Source organism: Camelus ferus, chromosome 13 (assembly GCF_009834535.1).
Source record: "Camelus ferus isolate YT-003-E chromosome 13, BCGSAC_Cfer_1.0, whole genome shotgun sequence".
Classification (NCBI taxonomy): domain Eukaryota; kingdom Metazoa; phylum Chordata; class Mammalia; order Artiodactyla; family Camelidae; genus Camelus; species Camelus ferus.
The window spans coordinates 41,330,075-41,344,083 of NC_045708.1; the positions used below are offsets into that span (position 1 = coordinate 41,330,075).

General features: G+C 47.2%; 1 long non-coding RNA gene and 1 other non-coding gene across 2 annotated transcripts; one reads left to right on the forward strand and one right to left on the reverse strand.

The window, feature by feature from the left end:
- Positions 1 to 432: 432 nt before the first annotated feature.
- LOC116668170 lies at positions 433 to 5,673 on the reverse strand. Its single transcript, XR_004325238.1, has 3 exons — positions 5,494 to 5,673; positions 735 to 872; positions 433 to 646 (listed from the first exon to the last, which is right to left on the reverse strand). It is a non-coding gene; the product is annotated as an uncharacterized LOC116668170 (long non-coding RNA).
- Positions 5,674 to 7,015: 1,342 nt separating this feature from the next.
- LOC116668377 lies at positions 7,016 to 7,122 on the forward strand. Its single transcript, XR_004325547.1, has one exon. It is a non-coding gene; the product is annotated as a U6 spliceosomal RNA (small nuclear RNA).
- Positions 7,123 to 14,009: the final 6,887 nt, after the last annotated feature.

Below are 14,009 nucleotides of genomic sequence, written 5' to 3' on the forward strand. Positions count from 1 at the left end.
ATGATCATATGCCTCCAGGCTTTTAAATTACATGTAGAAATTCACAGCTGTTGGTCTATGGATCCACTAACACTGTTGTTTTCCCAGTCTTTGATAACTAATTTTCTAGCCTCCAGTTCCACAATCAGTACGACACATTTTAGGTTTCTGTTATAGCCGCACTCCATTCCCGGTACCTATTTTTGTACTAGTTAGCTTTTGCTGCATAACAAACAATCCCCAAACTCAGTAGCTTAAAACAATGGTCATTGATTGGCTCAAAATTCTTTGGGTCATCAAGAAAGTCTGGGCAAGGCTGGGTGGTTCTGCTTGTCTTACCTGGGTTCACTCATTGCAACCTCAGCCAGCTATTGGGTCAGCAGGGGGCTAGCTGATGGAGAATGGCCTTACTCACCTGCTTGAACATTCATTCTGTCCATATGTAGGTGCTGGCTATTGGTTGAAGTGATGGGGTAACTGGCCCACATGTCTCCAGAAAGACTAAGGCTTCTTCATGGTGATCTCACGGTTCCAAAGAGCAGCAAGAAAGCACAGGCTCCAATGCACAAATGCTTTTAACCCTCTGACTGCATTATGTTTCTTAATGTCCCACTGGCCAAAAGCAACGGTCAAGCCCACATTCAAGGGATGGAGATATAGATAATACCTGTTGATAGGCGGAAAAACAGAGTCAATTTGCTAAGGGGTGTGCACTTCAGATTGGAAAAAAAATCTATGGACATTTTGCAACTTACCCCAGACACATGCCACTTTCATGCTGAAGCACTGCCTTTGCCATTTCTTGTTTCTCCTGTCTTAGGATTTGGAAGCGTATGTTGAGGTAACAGGATGCAGAGAGCCTATGCCGCTCACTCACTGGTTGAGGAGAACCCCTGCTGATCCACAAAGAACTTTCTATGAGTGAGAATTCAACTTTAAGCTTTGCTATTTCATTGAGATTTGGTGGTCTATATGTTACTGCAGCAACAGCTACCCTCTCCTGACTAATACACTCTTCTGTTACATACAAAATTTGGGGGGTGTGCACACGTTTTTTTTTGAGAAAAAGCCCATAGATTTTTTTCAGATTCTCAAAAGGATCTGAGATTCAAAAGCAGTAAAACAAAAGAACAAAACAACAACAACAGAAAAGATACAAAAAATGTTTAAAAAGACAATAATTTCTGTAAGAGACAGAACTTTTTCAGCTCACAAAATTATCTATGGTCCCTTTGAAATTAGTGTGGTATAGTCTGAAATGTTTGGGACATTAGACTCAAAGATTGGCATTTCATTTCTCTCATTTTATTAGTTTATATCCTGGACAAATCCCTTAAGCCCTGTGAGCACTGGTTTCCCTAGTTTCAAATGTAGGCTTGTTGAAATAATGCTCCGATAATCATTTATTGAGAGCTACTAGATGCCAGGCACAATGCAGGTACCAGGATATAAAGATGAGTATGTAACAGTCTTCCCTGTAAGAGCTGACAACCTGAGAAGGATGGGCATGGTAATACATCAGGAGAGAACAGTGTGATGAGGACAGTGATGGAGATATGCACAGTGTGATGTGGGGGAAGTCAGTGTGTGTGTGTGTGTGTGTGTGTACACGTGTGTCTGTATGTGGTCACTGGGAAAGGTTTCTCGGAAGTGATGCTAAGCTGGCTCTTAAGGAGAGAGGAGGTGTTAGCAAACCAAGAATCAAAGGGAGGGCATGGGGCAGTACAGAAAGAGACAAGAAAAATCAAGATGCAAAGGTGAGAAATCGCACAGGGTTTGTGGGGAACCTAAGCCATTTGGTGTTGCTGGCATCCAGAGCTGAGCCAAGCTGGAGCGGTGGAAAGAAATGAACCTGGAGAGGCAGGCAGCAGTCGGATCACGCGGGGCCTGGTGGGCAGGGCTGGGGATATGGATTTTATCCCAAGTGCAAAGAGGGAGCTCCTGAAGGGTTTCGGGAGGGAAGGAAGGGGGCAGCTTTCTTTGTGAGAGAGATTACTTGTGCTGCGGTGCAGAGAATGGATTAGAGGGAGGCAGGCTGCAGCAGAGACCAGCTAGGAGGCTGTTAACAGTCCACTGAGAGATGCTGACGGCCAGAATTAGGGCAGCGGGGGCGGGGAAGGAGAGGACATAAACATACTATCTGTCTTCTGCCCCCAAGAGAAGCAAACAACATACTATTTGGGCAGGGCTTTGTAAACTATGCAGCTCTGCACGAAAGGGGGATTATTATGACTGAGATTACGGTTCTCTGTTAAGGAAGGTGTATTAAGTCCCCCGGGCTGAGCCTGGCAGCGGTTCAGAGCAGCTCCGCTCCGCACAGCGCTCGTGTCCTTCTCCGTCACCCAGGCCCGTGCATTAAAGTGCACAGGCTGGTCCGCCTGAAGGCCAGTTGCTTGTACTCCAGGTGCGTCTTCCCTGGATCCTGGAGGGCAGGTTTTACACCTCTCCCATTGTTCCAGAGTCCTAATCAGCATGTGGAAGCCCCCCATCTCCAAGGTTTCCACTGCAGGTTTTCCCTCGAGTCCCAGGGAACCTGATCTAAAAGAGCCCTCAGAGGACCCCCGGGACAACTGCACCATGCTGAACTCCGCAGTGCGGGGCTCTCACCGCCGGGCTACAAAATCGAACCAGGAAGAAGTGTAGCGGGCCGGAGTGGGCAGGGAGATCTTTGGAGGACTAACTGGAAAAACAATAAGCCACAGGAGAAACGGAAATGGCTCTATTTGAAACTAGAAAAATAAGGGGGGGGGGGAATAATCAGGAAAATGAATGAAGAGTCCCATCTTTTTGTGGCAAAGAGAACAGCCGTTCCTGGGTCCCTACCCACTTCCTCTGAGGCCGCCAGCTCCGTGACATCTCTTGGTGCCTCCACAATTCCACTTGGCCTAAAGTCACGTGGCCTAAAGGGGGAAGTGATGCATGCCATCTGACCCTCCCACTTGTCATCCTACATTCTCTCTTTTGCTCCACCTGCCAGCTGAAGGCGAGTCCCCAGGGTGACCGTGGAAGCCATGCTAGGGAGAACAGACCCTCCGGCAGCCTCGGTTCCTGCATGACGGCGTGGAGCAGAACCCACCCCCTGCCCTGCTGATTAGTCTATGCCTGAAGTAAGAAAGAAACTTCTATTGTGTTAAGCTGCTGACATGATATACAATGGAATACTACTCAGCTATAAAAAAAAAGAACGAAATTTTGCCATTTGCAGCAACAGGAGTGAACTTGGAAGGCATGATGCTAAGTGAAATAAATCAGAGAAAGACAAATACTGTACGATGTCACTTATATGTGGAATCTAAAAAAATATGATAAACCAGTGAATATAACAAAAAACAAGCAGACTCACGGATAAAGAAAACAAACTAGTGGTTACAGTGGGAGTCGGAGGGGCAAAACGGGTGGGGGAGGGAGAGGCACAAACCACTGAGTGTAAGATACGTGATGTGCTGTACCACACAGAGAACATAGTCAATATTTTGTAGTAACTGTAACTGGGAAATAACCTTTAAGAACTGAATAAAAATCAGAAAAAATTTTAAATAAAAAAATAAAGAAATGCAAATGCAAAAAAATGTCTATTGTGTTCAGCTGCTGAGATGTCAGTGTTTTTTTCTATTGCTATGGCTACCATCACCCAAACTAACACACCCTCCTTCCCTCAAGTCCCTTTCCCCACCTCACGGAACCAGCAAGCATTCCTTGGAAAGGAGTCACGGGTTCCAAACAGCCATCTGAGCAGCCAGTGTCTAGGACACAGCTCTGGTGGTGGCAGAAAAGCAGCGTCTAGCAGAAGGGGCTCACTGCCTCCTGCAGGGCTTTGTGTGTCCTCTGTGGTGACAGCTATGGGAATTCTGAGTCTCCATTGTTTCTTTCTGTATACAAGCATGGATGTGCGCTTCTCTATGGACAAACACAGGTGCCCTATTTCTTCTATGGTGGATGGCCCACAAAGGGTAGACACGTATTTATCTCTGGCTCTAAGTAGAGAGGAACAGACACAGGATGCTGAGAGTAAGCCAGACAGTTCAGGAAGACACAGGGAGTGCACCGAGAACAGGGATCAGCCCTGATGGTGATGGTCAACTCCTTAAAGAGAAGGTGGACAGGAGAGGCCAGGGGTGAGCTCCAAGGGGAGGGCTGGCCAGAGCGCCAAGAGGAGAGGGGAGACTGTGCAGGCTCTGCCTTCATCACTGGGGTGGACTCGCCAAGTACAAGTGGGAAGACTGGGAAGAGAGCCTTCTAGGTACAGACGGATTTGGTGCTAGCGATTTAGGGCCTGGAGAGGGCACATGGCTGCATTCCTGGTCATGGACCAGCATGCCGACCCAAGAGGACTCAACAGTATATGTGAGGAGGGGTAAAGAGGAAACCCTAGAAAGCAGGTGAGCCATGACAGTGATGAAAATTATGCTTTTAATGAAGTCCCCAAACTGGGGAAATCTTTTCAGACATAGATCACGGAGCAGCAGGGTGTCTGGGATTCACCCTGTGGGCCAGGTGGACGCTTCTAGGTCACCCAGGGGCCCTCAGAGTCTACACGTAATTACACGTTTCATGTTGGAGCACAGTACACCATGTTCTCTATTAGACACTTTTTTGGTTCCCAAAGCCTTAGGATATTTTACCTGACCCCGTGGAGCCCACTGACATCACTGGCATCAGCAATGAAACATCTCGAGTTCGACCCAGAGCAACACGTTTTTGTAAATGTTTTTATATTAAAGTGAGGCAATTTTTAAATAATGAAATATCGAGTACTTGTTTTCTCTTTCAGATATTTCCAGGAATGCAAGAAATCTGTGAGGAGGGGAAATGGGATTCAACCTGGCAATGTGCCAGGAAACTAATTACCAGGGGGACTTCAAACGACTCAGCGGATTATGTAGTTGCACTGATTTTGTGGATTAACTGTGGCAAATGGTGAAACTGAAGCCCCTTGTCCATCTGTTCATTCACTCACTAGTGGATCAAGTTCAAACTCCTTAGCCTGGCAAATGAGTGATCTCTCAATCTATGCCTTAGCTACTCTGGACTTCACACCAATCCGAACTTTGCACCAATTTATTTATTCATTCAAATATAAATACACACACACACACACACATTTGATGTTAACTGTGCAGGGAACGCTGTGCTAAAGTGGGGGACATAGTGGTAAATATGACCCTCGCTCCCTGTCCCCAGTGGTGCCTCCACATTCACAGACGAAATAAACTCGAGTGATTGCGTGCATCTGTAATGATGACCTGAGTAACTGCAAAAGGGGTAGAACCAGGTACTTTCCTGATGTCATTGGGGTGGTGGCTTGGGGTGGGGAAGGAACTCTGGGAAACTTCCCCTGTGCTTAGAAACCCCAAACCAAAGAGCAAAGTGGCTGAGTGGGCAGATTTTTGAATTACGGATGCAACTACTGAGGTTACATCGTATCATACAGAGTTTCTGCTATCAGGTGTTGCCAGGAAGGATCACCCCCAAATTCAGCAGCTTAAAAATATCAATTATTTTACTCTTACTCACAGTTCTGGAAGTCAAGAATTCGAACAGGGTCCAGCAGGCATGGTCGTCTCTGCTCCACACGATGTCTGTTGGGGCTGGAACATCCCAGGTGGCGTCTCCACTCAGATGTTTGTTGACAGCTGGGAAGCTGGACAGTGCATGGCTTGGCTGGGGTCTCTGTCCTCCTCGGGGCCCCTTCCTTTCTTGGTGTCCGCTCCACAGGGGCTTCTTACATGGCAGCCCAGGGCTCCAAGAGTCTAAGAGCCGAAGCTGCCAGACCTTCTTAAGGTGCTAGCCTGGAGCTGGTGCAGTGTTGCTCCCATCATGTTTTACTGTTTAAAGCGAGTCCCAGGGCCAGCCCTGACTCAGGGTGGGAGGGAGCTCCACAATGGGGGAACACAGGGAGGCGTGGTTCATTGGACACCAGCTACCACATCCAGGAAGTGGCACTATTTAATGAGGTGGTGGTTGTCGTTGTTTTAAATCTAAGTCTTCATCAGGAAGAGCTTCTGTCTCCCCAAGAGTCTGAAAATACCTTTCTTTAACCACTGCTTCTAGAAAATGTGGCTCACAGAGGTAGGCGGATGTTTTTTGATTAGAGAGATATGTCATGTCACTGTCCTACCACCACAGGGAAACACAGCCTCCAGACTCATGAGGAAAGCAGCCTGATCATTCTCTGATCAAGACTCAAGATTTACATGGACTTTATGAATTGGCAGGGGGTAATGACCAAGACCTTCCTTCAAAGGGTTTAAAGACTCCTGATCCAGGGAAGGGACACAGTCCAGAGACAGAGCATGAGATAGAAGAGCAGGAGATTTGTTCTTCTCTGTTACAGAGGAGGCAGGCTGCGCACCCAAACCCTCAGTGCCTCTGTTTCCACACCTAAGAAATGGGGATAATGCCATAGCCTCATTTCGAACAGCACTGGGAGGGTTAATTCAACCAATTCATGCAAAAATACTGCTCAGAACAACCATGTTGGAGCCAACACATCCTCCAAGCCCAGGAACGCGTTCATTTGATCACCACTGTTACCAAAACATGGACTGACCACAAAGCCAACAACAACAAACAGGGAACCTCAGTCCTACAACCTCTGGGAGCTGAATTCTACAACCACCTGAATGAAAGAGAAGCAACTCTCCCCTAGGACCTCTGGTGGGAACACGATCTTGCTGACACCTTGGTTCAGCCCGATGAATCCACTTACAACGTCCAGAACCTCGTTAACAGCTGTTGAATCTCAAGTAAAAAGAGTTAACAATGAGGACATTGAAAGATGCTGCAACAGAATGCCAGCCTGTATCGTTACTTCTTGACAAAAGCTTCTACACGTTGTACGCATAGAATTCTCTGCAAACGCGGGCACTTTGATGATCACAGATCCAGTGTTTCTCTCACTTCTTACTTTCTCTCTAATTATTTATTTATTTCGGCTTCACAATGAGACAATTTTCTTGTGTTGATTAGACTCAATTAAAATGAGGGCGATAATGAAAAAAAAAGAAGAGCAGGGACACTCAGAAGAAGATCAACAGTGCTCGCCTGGGCAGCACATCTACTAACACTGGAACAACACAGAGGAGATGAGCACGGCCCCCGCACAAGGATGACACGCAAATCTGTGAAGTCGTCCCTATTTCTGAAAAGCGGAATGAGAGAATGGCTCGGGGGTGCAGATTTATTGAATAATAAATATTTGGGAAAAATAAAAGAGGAGATCAACAGACCTTACAAATAAAACAAAGCAGGAGACCTGGTCCAACCTGAACAGAGGTTACATCCTTAGCTGGGGAAGACATCAACGTCAGAACCCCAATCTAGCATCCCCACAGCGTGTTCTGAGTACTTCTGCTTAACTATGTCATAAATCAGAAATATGGCACTAGGCTCGCCTTGCTTACGTGTTAAGAGAATAGGCTTTGCAGTCACGATGGTTGTAAAGTCTGCCTCTTCCACTCATGTCAAGTTACTTGACTTTTCGGTTCAGGCCAGTGAAGGTGCCTGGCACACTGCCATATAAAGCAGAATTTTAAGAAATGTTAACAATTAATATCACTGCTGATATGGTTCTAATGGTTAATTTCATCATCTCCAATTTAGAGGTCCCTCCAGCTAGATACCTGACTTGGATGGGCTCCTGTTATCTGTTCCTTGATGTGGAAGCTTTGGCACGCAGCGTGGGCAAAACCAGAATGACAGCCCCCGTCAGAGGGAACAGTAATGCCTGTCCAGGTGCAGCCGGGACCCAACCATCCAGCACTGGCTGGAGAGGAAAGCCGTGGCCTTGCAAGCTTGGCTCCAGCACAGGGTTGACACACAGCAAGGTCGATGTCAAGGTTGAATCACCTGGGCATCTAAATCATACTGATTCACCAGCCCAAGGAAGTTTTTTTTAAAATTGCTTGAGGTACAAATGAGTTGTTTTAGGAGTCTTATGTGAATTTAAATATAGTGTTGATTTTTCCTCAGAATAATACTTTGCTAGCTTCTATTTATCCTGAAGGTTCTAGTCTAGCGGCGCTGAACCCATGTTTGAGTAACTGCATTTGTCAAGATGAGCCGTTGCTCATCCTCCGAGGCTCTCTTTACCTTGGAAATTGACACCCCCGACTCCATCCACGAACCAGGCGCGGGCATGCACGACTCTGTAGCCCTGCTGCTGGGTGCAGAAGTCGGGGGTCTTGGTCCATTCGGGCTGCTATCACAAAATACCAGGTGAGATGACTGAAAAACACCAGAAATTCATTCCTCACAGCTCTGGAGGCGGCAAGTCCAAGTGACACTGCCAGCAGACGTGGTGTCTGAAGAGGGCCCCTTTCTGGGTTCACAGACCACCGTTTTCTAACTTCATGTGTCCTCTCCTAGCAGAAGGGGTGAGGGGGCCCTCTGGGGTCTCTTACTGGGAAACTCATCCCATTCCTGAGGGCTCCACTCTCCTGACCTGATCACCTCACAAAGGCCCCACCTCCAAACACTACCACGCTGGGGCGGGGGGCAGGGTCGTTTCAATACAGGAATCTGGGGGGACAGAGACTTTCAGTCTACAGCAGGGGACTTCTGCTCACTAGCTAGGCTTTTTACCTTCAGTTTTACTGTGTAGGAAATGGAGCTGACTGCACCCACCTCACAGGGCTCCTGTGGAGGTTAGCGGGGTAACACTACATAAAATATTTAGACGCATTCACGGCACGTGATGAATACATTATGTGGGCATTAGCTATGATTATTATTCAGCTTCTATGTCAAGTGTGGGGGTCGACTCCCGCCCTCAGGCCTCCCCAGACTGGGCCTGACTCTCAACTCCAAGGACTTCTTTGAATCAGCACAAAAAAGGGCAGAGAGATGACCTTTTCCAGACGTAGTTCTGCCTGATGCCTAGAGCCTGGCTTGGTTTTGAGGTTTCCTCTAAGAGGCAGAACAGAATGGGAGGGGAAGTCCAGGGTTCACACCAGAGCACGGGATTCAGGACCCATTCCTGCCCCCTTTGTGCCACCTGCCGTGGCCCTGGGGAAGTCTCCTGTCCTCTCTGCGTCTCACGTCCTCCCCCTTGTGGTAAGCACCACACTCCCTGTGGACAGGGCAGCCCTGCATTTCAGATCCAGGCAGCCTCGCTGAGGCCAGGCAAGCCTCCCGGCATTCCAGCCAGAGCCACCTTGATTCTCTTAGGAACCAGAAAGCAGATTACAGCTGGAGCCAGGCCACTAGAAATGGACACAAGGACCAAGAGAGGCTGGCTGCGGCTGGCCTGTGTTCAGATGCTTGCAGAGTGAGTGGCTGGGCTCTTATATCCCGTTATCTAACAACCTGTGGCCTCAGAGGCAGAAGGAAAGACAGCCTATGAGCCCTGGGGGCACTGAGTGTCCCCCGACTCTGGCCTGTCCTTCCCGTGCAGGTCTTGCTGGCTGGGCTTCCCTCCTGATTCTCCCTAGAGTCAGCCCGGACCTCTCCAGTCTGTTCTGATCCTCCGCTCCTTTTTGGCACCTTCTCCTGTTACTCCACCACCCTGGGGCCAGTCACTTTTGTGGGAGGGCGGTTCTGCCCTTCGTTAACAGCCCAGTCACAGTGCTTACTTCTGTTCTGAGGAGTTGGACTTTTGAGAGGCTGATCCAAAGAGCAGGCAGAGTGTGGGCATCGAAGGAACAGTGGCTAAGTTTGAATCTCAGTTCCGTCCCTGACTAGCTATGTGACTTTGGGCAAGCTTCTTTGCCTCTCTGATCCTTTACACTATACAGAAGATAGTACTTGCGTGGGGGTTATAAAGATTAAAGGCAATGTATGTAGATTTCCTGTCCAGTGCTTGATACAGTACATCACTGTTATTTCTACTGTATTACGTTATCATCTATAGTGCCCTGTCCAGATTCAGGACTGTGGGAGGAGGGTCACACAGATGGGACTCAGGCAACCACAGAAGTGGATCAAAAGGTCATTCTGTCCTAAGGCACCCAAGAGCCAGACTTTAATCTTATTTTTGACCAAAAGCCTGACCACAACACTCATCAGAACTCTCTCTTCCCCTGACATCTCCAGGCATCTGCTGCCAGGTGGGCAGGAAGAACCAGCTCTTCAAGGAGAACTCACTGCTTTTCAGCCTTGACCCCAATCACACAGGTGTCCAGGAAGAGAGCTGGCATCCTCTAAATACTGAATAAGGACCACGGTCATAATGACCACCATAGCATACGGATAATCACAGCAAGATTTTTAAAATGGGCTTTCTATTGACCACAAATAAGTGTAATCACATACTCCCCAGGGAGCTATTAAGGCGATCATTTCTTCCAAGCAGTGCTGACACAATTACAGAAACCTAAATTCTGCACAACTTTGGAAGGAGGGAAAGGGCCCTTCTCCTCAGCTCCCTCACCGCTCCCCACCCTCAGAAGGTGAGTCCCGGTTTGTCAGGAGGATGCTGGAGTGAAGGAGGCAGCGGCCAAACCCCGGCCAAGGCTGCCTTGCCAGGTTTCTTGTCAATACCTGTTGACATTTCCCTGAGTAATCGTTCCAGGCGCCTGGGGTATATTTCTTCATAACATCAGATGGATTACGGGGGCTCTATTGATTTTGTGGTTTCATGTGTGAAAGATCTAATCTTAATCCTCCATTGTTCATTTTCCTTAACCTTTTAATAACAGGATAGGGAGGCAACCCATCAGAATGGAAATTGTTTCTGCGGCATGCTGTCATAAATATACACCATGGGCTGTTTTATTTCATGGGAGCAGCCATATTTTTTGAAATAATAATAATGATCACATTGGTATGGTGTATTGCAGTTTACAAAGCACTTTCCCCCTATCAACTCATTTAATCCTCCTGGCAATCCTGACCAGCAGGAGTTATTTTATTTATTTTGATTTATTTATTCTGGGAGTCTTTCCACCACATGAATTTTTATTATTATCCACTGTGTCACAGATGACGAACCTGCATTGCTCAAGGTCACCTGGCTCTGAAAAATAAGGTTTAGAGTCAGGGTGATCTGCACGCAAATCCTGAGGCTGCAAAGTTGTCACGGTGTAACCTTGGGTTTAAACTCTCTGCGGGTAATTTCTCTATCAACAAAACAGGGATGATGGAACCTTTCTGAGATTTTGTCAAGATTAAAGACGTTGTGGATACATCGCCTCTACAGTACCTGGTACCAAAGAGGGGACCAATACTTGTTTGCAATTATAATCAAAATCATAACTGACTGATTATTGAACAATGGTAGGAGTTGAGCCAAGGACTCCATGTCAAACCTCAGTTCTCCTGCGGAGAAACCAGAATCCGGCTTCTCTCTCTCCCTCACTCTCCTTTCTTTCCTTAACTTTTAAAACCCCAATGAATGAAATCAACCTGGAAGTCTCCGCAGGTGAAGAACAGAGCTGTCTGACAGGCATCAATGCCCTTGAGTTTTTTTCTCTGGATCAGGATTCCAGCCAGGGGTCGGGAAGGGGGCACAGAGTGGGGTGGTTCTGGACCTGGGGGCACCCTGCCCAGACCTGTGCTCGGCTTCAAGGAAGACTGAAGGGGCACAAAGAGGTTCTCACCATAGCCTGGAGAAGTTACCAGGCTGGTGGACTTGAGCCAAGAAAGCGGAGGGACTGGGGCTTCATTCCCAGCCTCGGCATTTACCAGCTCTGATGCTCTGAGAAAGTCACTTTCCTTCACCCAGGCATCTTTAAAATGAGAGTGTTAACTGCTATATATAAAATCGATAAACAGCAAGGTCCTACTGTGTAGCACAGGGAACTACACTCAGTATCTTGTAGTAAACTGTCATGAAAAATATGAAAACGGATATACAGATGTTTATGTGTGACTGAAACATTATGCTGTACACCAGAAATTGACACATTGTAAACTGACTACATTTCAATACAAAAATAAAATTAAAAAAAATTAAAAATAAATAAATAAAATGGGAGAGTTCCCCTGTCATTTGTTTCCCAGGCCCAATTTTGCTGGAAACAACAACCACCAAAAAACCCATTTAAATTCCAGCCCTCTTTCCAATCCCAGAGATGAAGGTGGGGAAGAAGGGGCGAGAGGAGAAAAACGCATAGAGGAAAGAACTGTTCAGGCTAGGACACTTTAGCCTGAATGACTTCTGAGTTTCTCTGGAACTCACTCGATGGCTCCGGTGCGCCAGGACTGAAATCCATTTCCATGCTGCCTGTTTCGCCGCTTTCTGTATTAGCTCTTGGATATTACTCAACAACGCCGGTAAGACAGAAACAGATGTATCCCCAGCATCAAATGGCATTTTCTCTCCTCTCCCCTCATCACCCTTCCTCTCCTCCCTTTTCTTTGCCTTTTCTACAAGAAAATGCATTATCTTCTGGGTCAAACCCTGGATCTCCACGGATAAATTCTCAATTTCCTGCCTTCTGCTTACTTGGTACCCGTCATTTCCTCTATCTGGATGGACTTTCCCCTGGGATCCCCATTCTCCACCTGGTGAACTCATGTTCATTTTTTCAAGATCCATCTCAAATGGTCACCTCCTTGGCAAAGCCTTCCCTGACTATCCCAAGAGAAAGAACCACTTCCTCTTTTGCCCCCAAAGCACCGTCTCAGGATTCTACCTGTGGTACTGACTTGTAATTCCTTAGCTGCCTGTTCCTCTGTCCTCCTCCACCTGTGCACGCCTTTAAGGAGAGAGTCCCGAGCACTTGTAGGGCGGTGCTTTTATAAGAGTACTGCCTTGCTGGAAAGAATGCCAATAACCCTGTCAAAACAGCCTTTATTATTCCCTGACTTATTTATCTATAGACTCAGAGTATTTTATAACCATGAAAGAAGCATTACATTTATCACTCAACCTCTTCACTTAACTGAGAAACTGGGGCTCAGAGAGAGAAAGTAGTTTACCCAAGGCTACCCAGCTATGCAGACGCAGAGTGCAAGCCAACTCCAGGACCCCCTACTTAAGCCCTGTGCCTTTCTCTAAGTGCTATATGTTCAGTAAACCTTTGTCGCTCACCTACTATGTGCTGGGCACTGTGCTATGTGCAGGGAATGGAATTAACATGACATGGTTCCTGCTCTCAAGGGGATTACAGTCTAGTAGGTGAGCAAAGACATTTGTCCACATCATCTAAACCCCCCATGAAGATAAATGCCCCACTGATCCACTAAAGTACTAACCATCTCCTGAGACTGTGTCGTGGATGCAGGCTAACATTCCTCAGGAACACGGCTCTGTCCTTAACCTGCACTGAGCGGCCTCACGCCCTTGACTCCGAACCCTTCACTGTGTACTCTGCCTTTGACAGCTGTGTCTATCCACGTTCTGCCCCCTGCCCACCTCTGTTTGGAGATCGTCTGACTTTTCCTCCTGACACTTTGTACTCAGCCTCTCTTTCGTGGTCTTGAGGCCCTTTTCAAGTTCTTTTGCTTTCTTGATGAAGACTCCCTGCTCTACTTTCCAGCCTCAGAAAACCCCACTGTCACCTCTTTGGGCTAATCCCAGCATCTACACTGAAACTAACTTGAATCCGGCACAATTACAGAGATACTTCCGTTGGTCCATTTTCTTTGTGCCTCTAGCATGTCGGCTTTCCTTTAGTGGAGAACAAATCTGCTAAAGCACATATTTCTTGAGATGATGGTTTTCAGTGCAGCACTTGGTTTGCAAATTACAGCACCACTTGCAAAATCCAATCCTTGCTCTACCTAAAACGCCATCAGCACGAAGCATAGCTGGCTTTGCAGAATTTTATTTTTTGCGTAAGCTCATGTGGAGTTTGATAAAATCCTTTTCTCATGATCCCGAAACCAGATGTTTCCACGGAGATAACATGGCACCATTAGTGGCAAATCTCATGCACTGATGTAACAGATATGAACTAAGCTCTTTTCATCTTCTGTTCAGGGAAACTGGGAGAGCTGGGGAAAGGCACCACAGCCAACCATGGCTCAGCAGCTTCCTGAGAGACGGCTGCATCCTGAGCGGAAGGGGGAAGGCGGCATCTCACTCTCGCTTTCCCAGGAAGCACTGAGCAGTGACAGAGGGAAGGATGGAGCGTCTGTCCATCAGG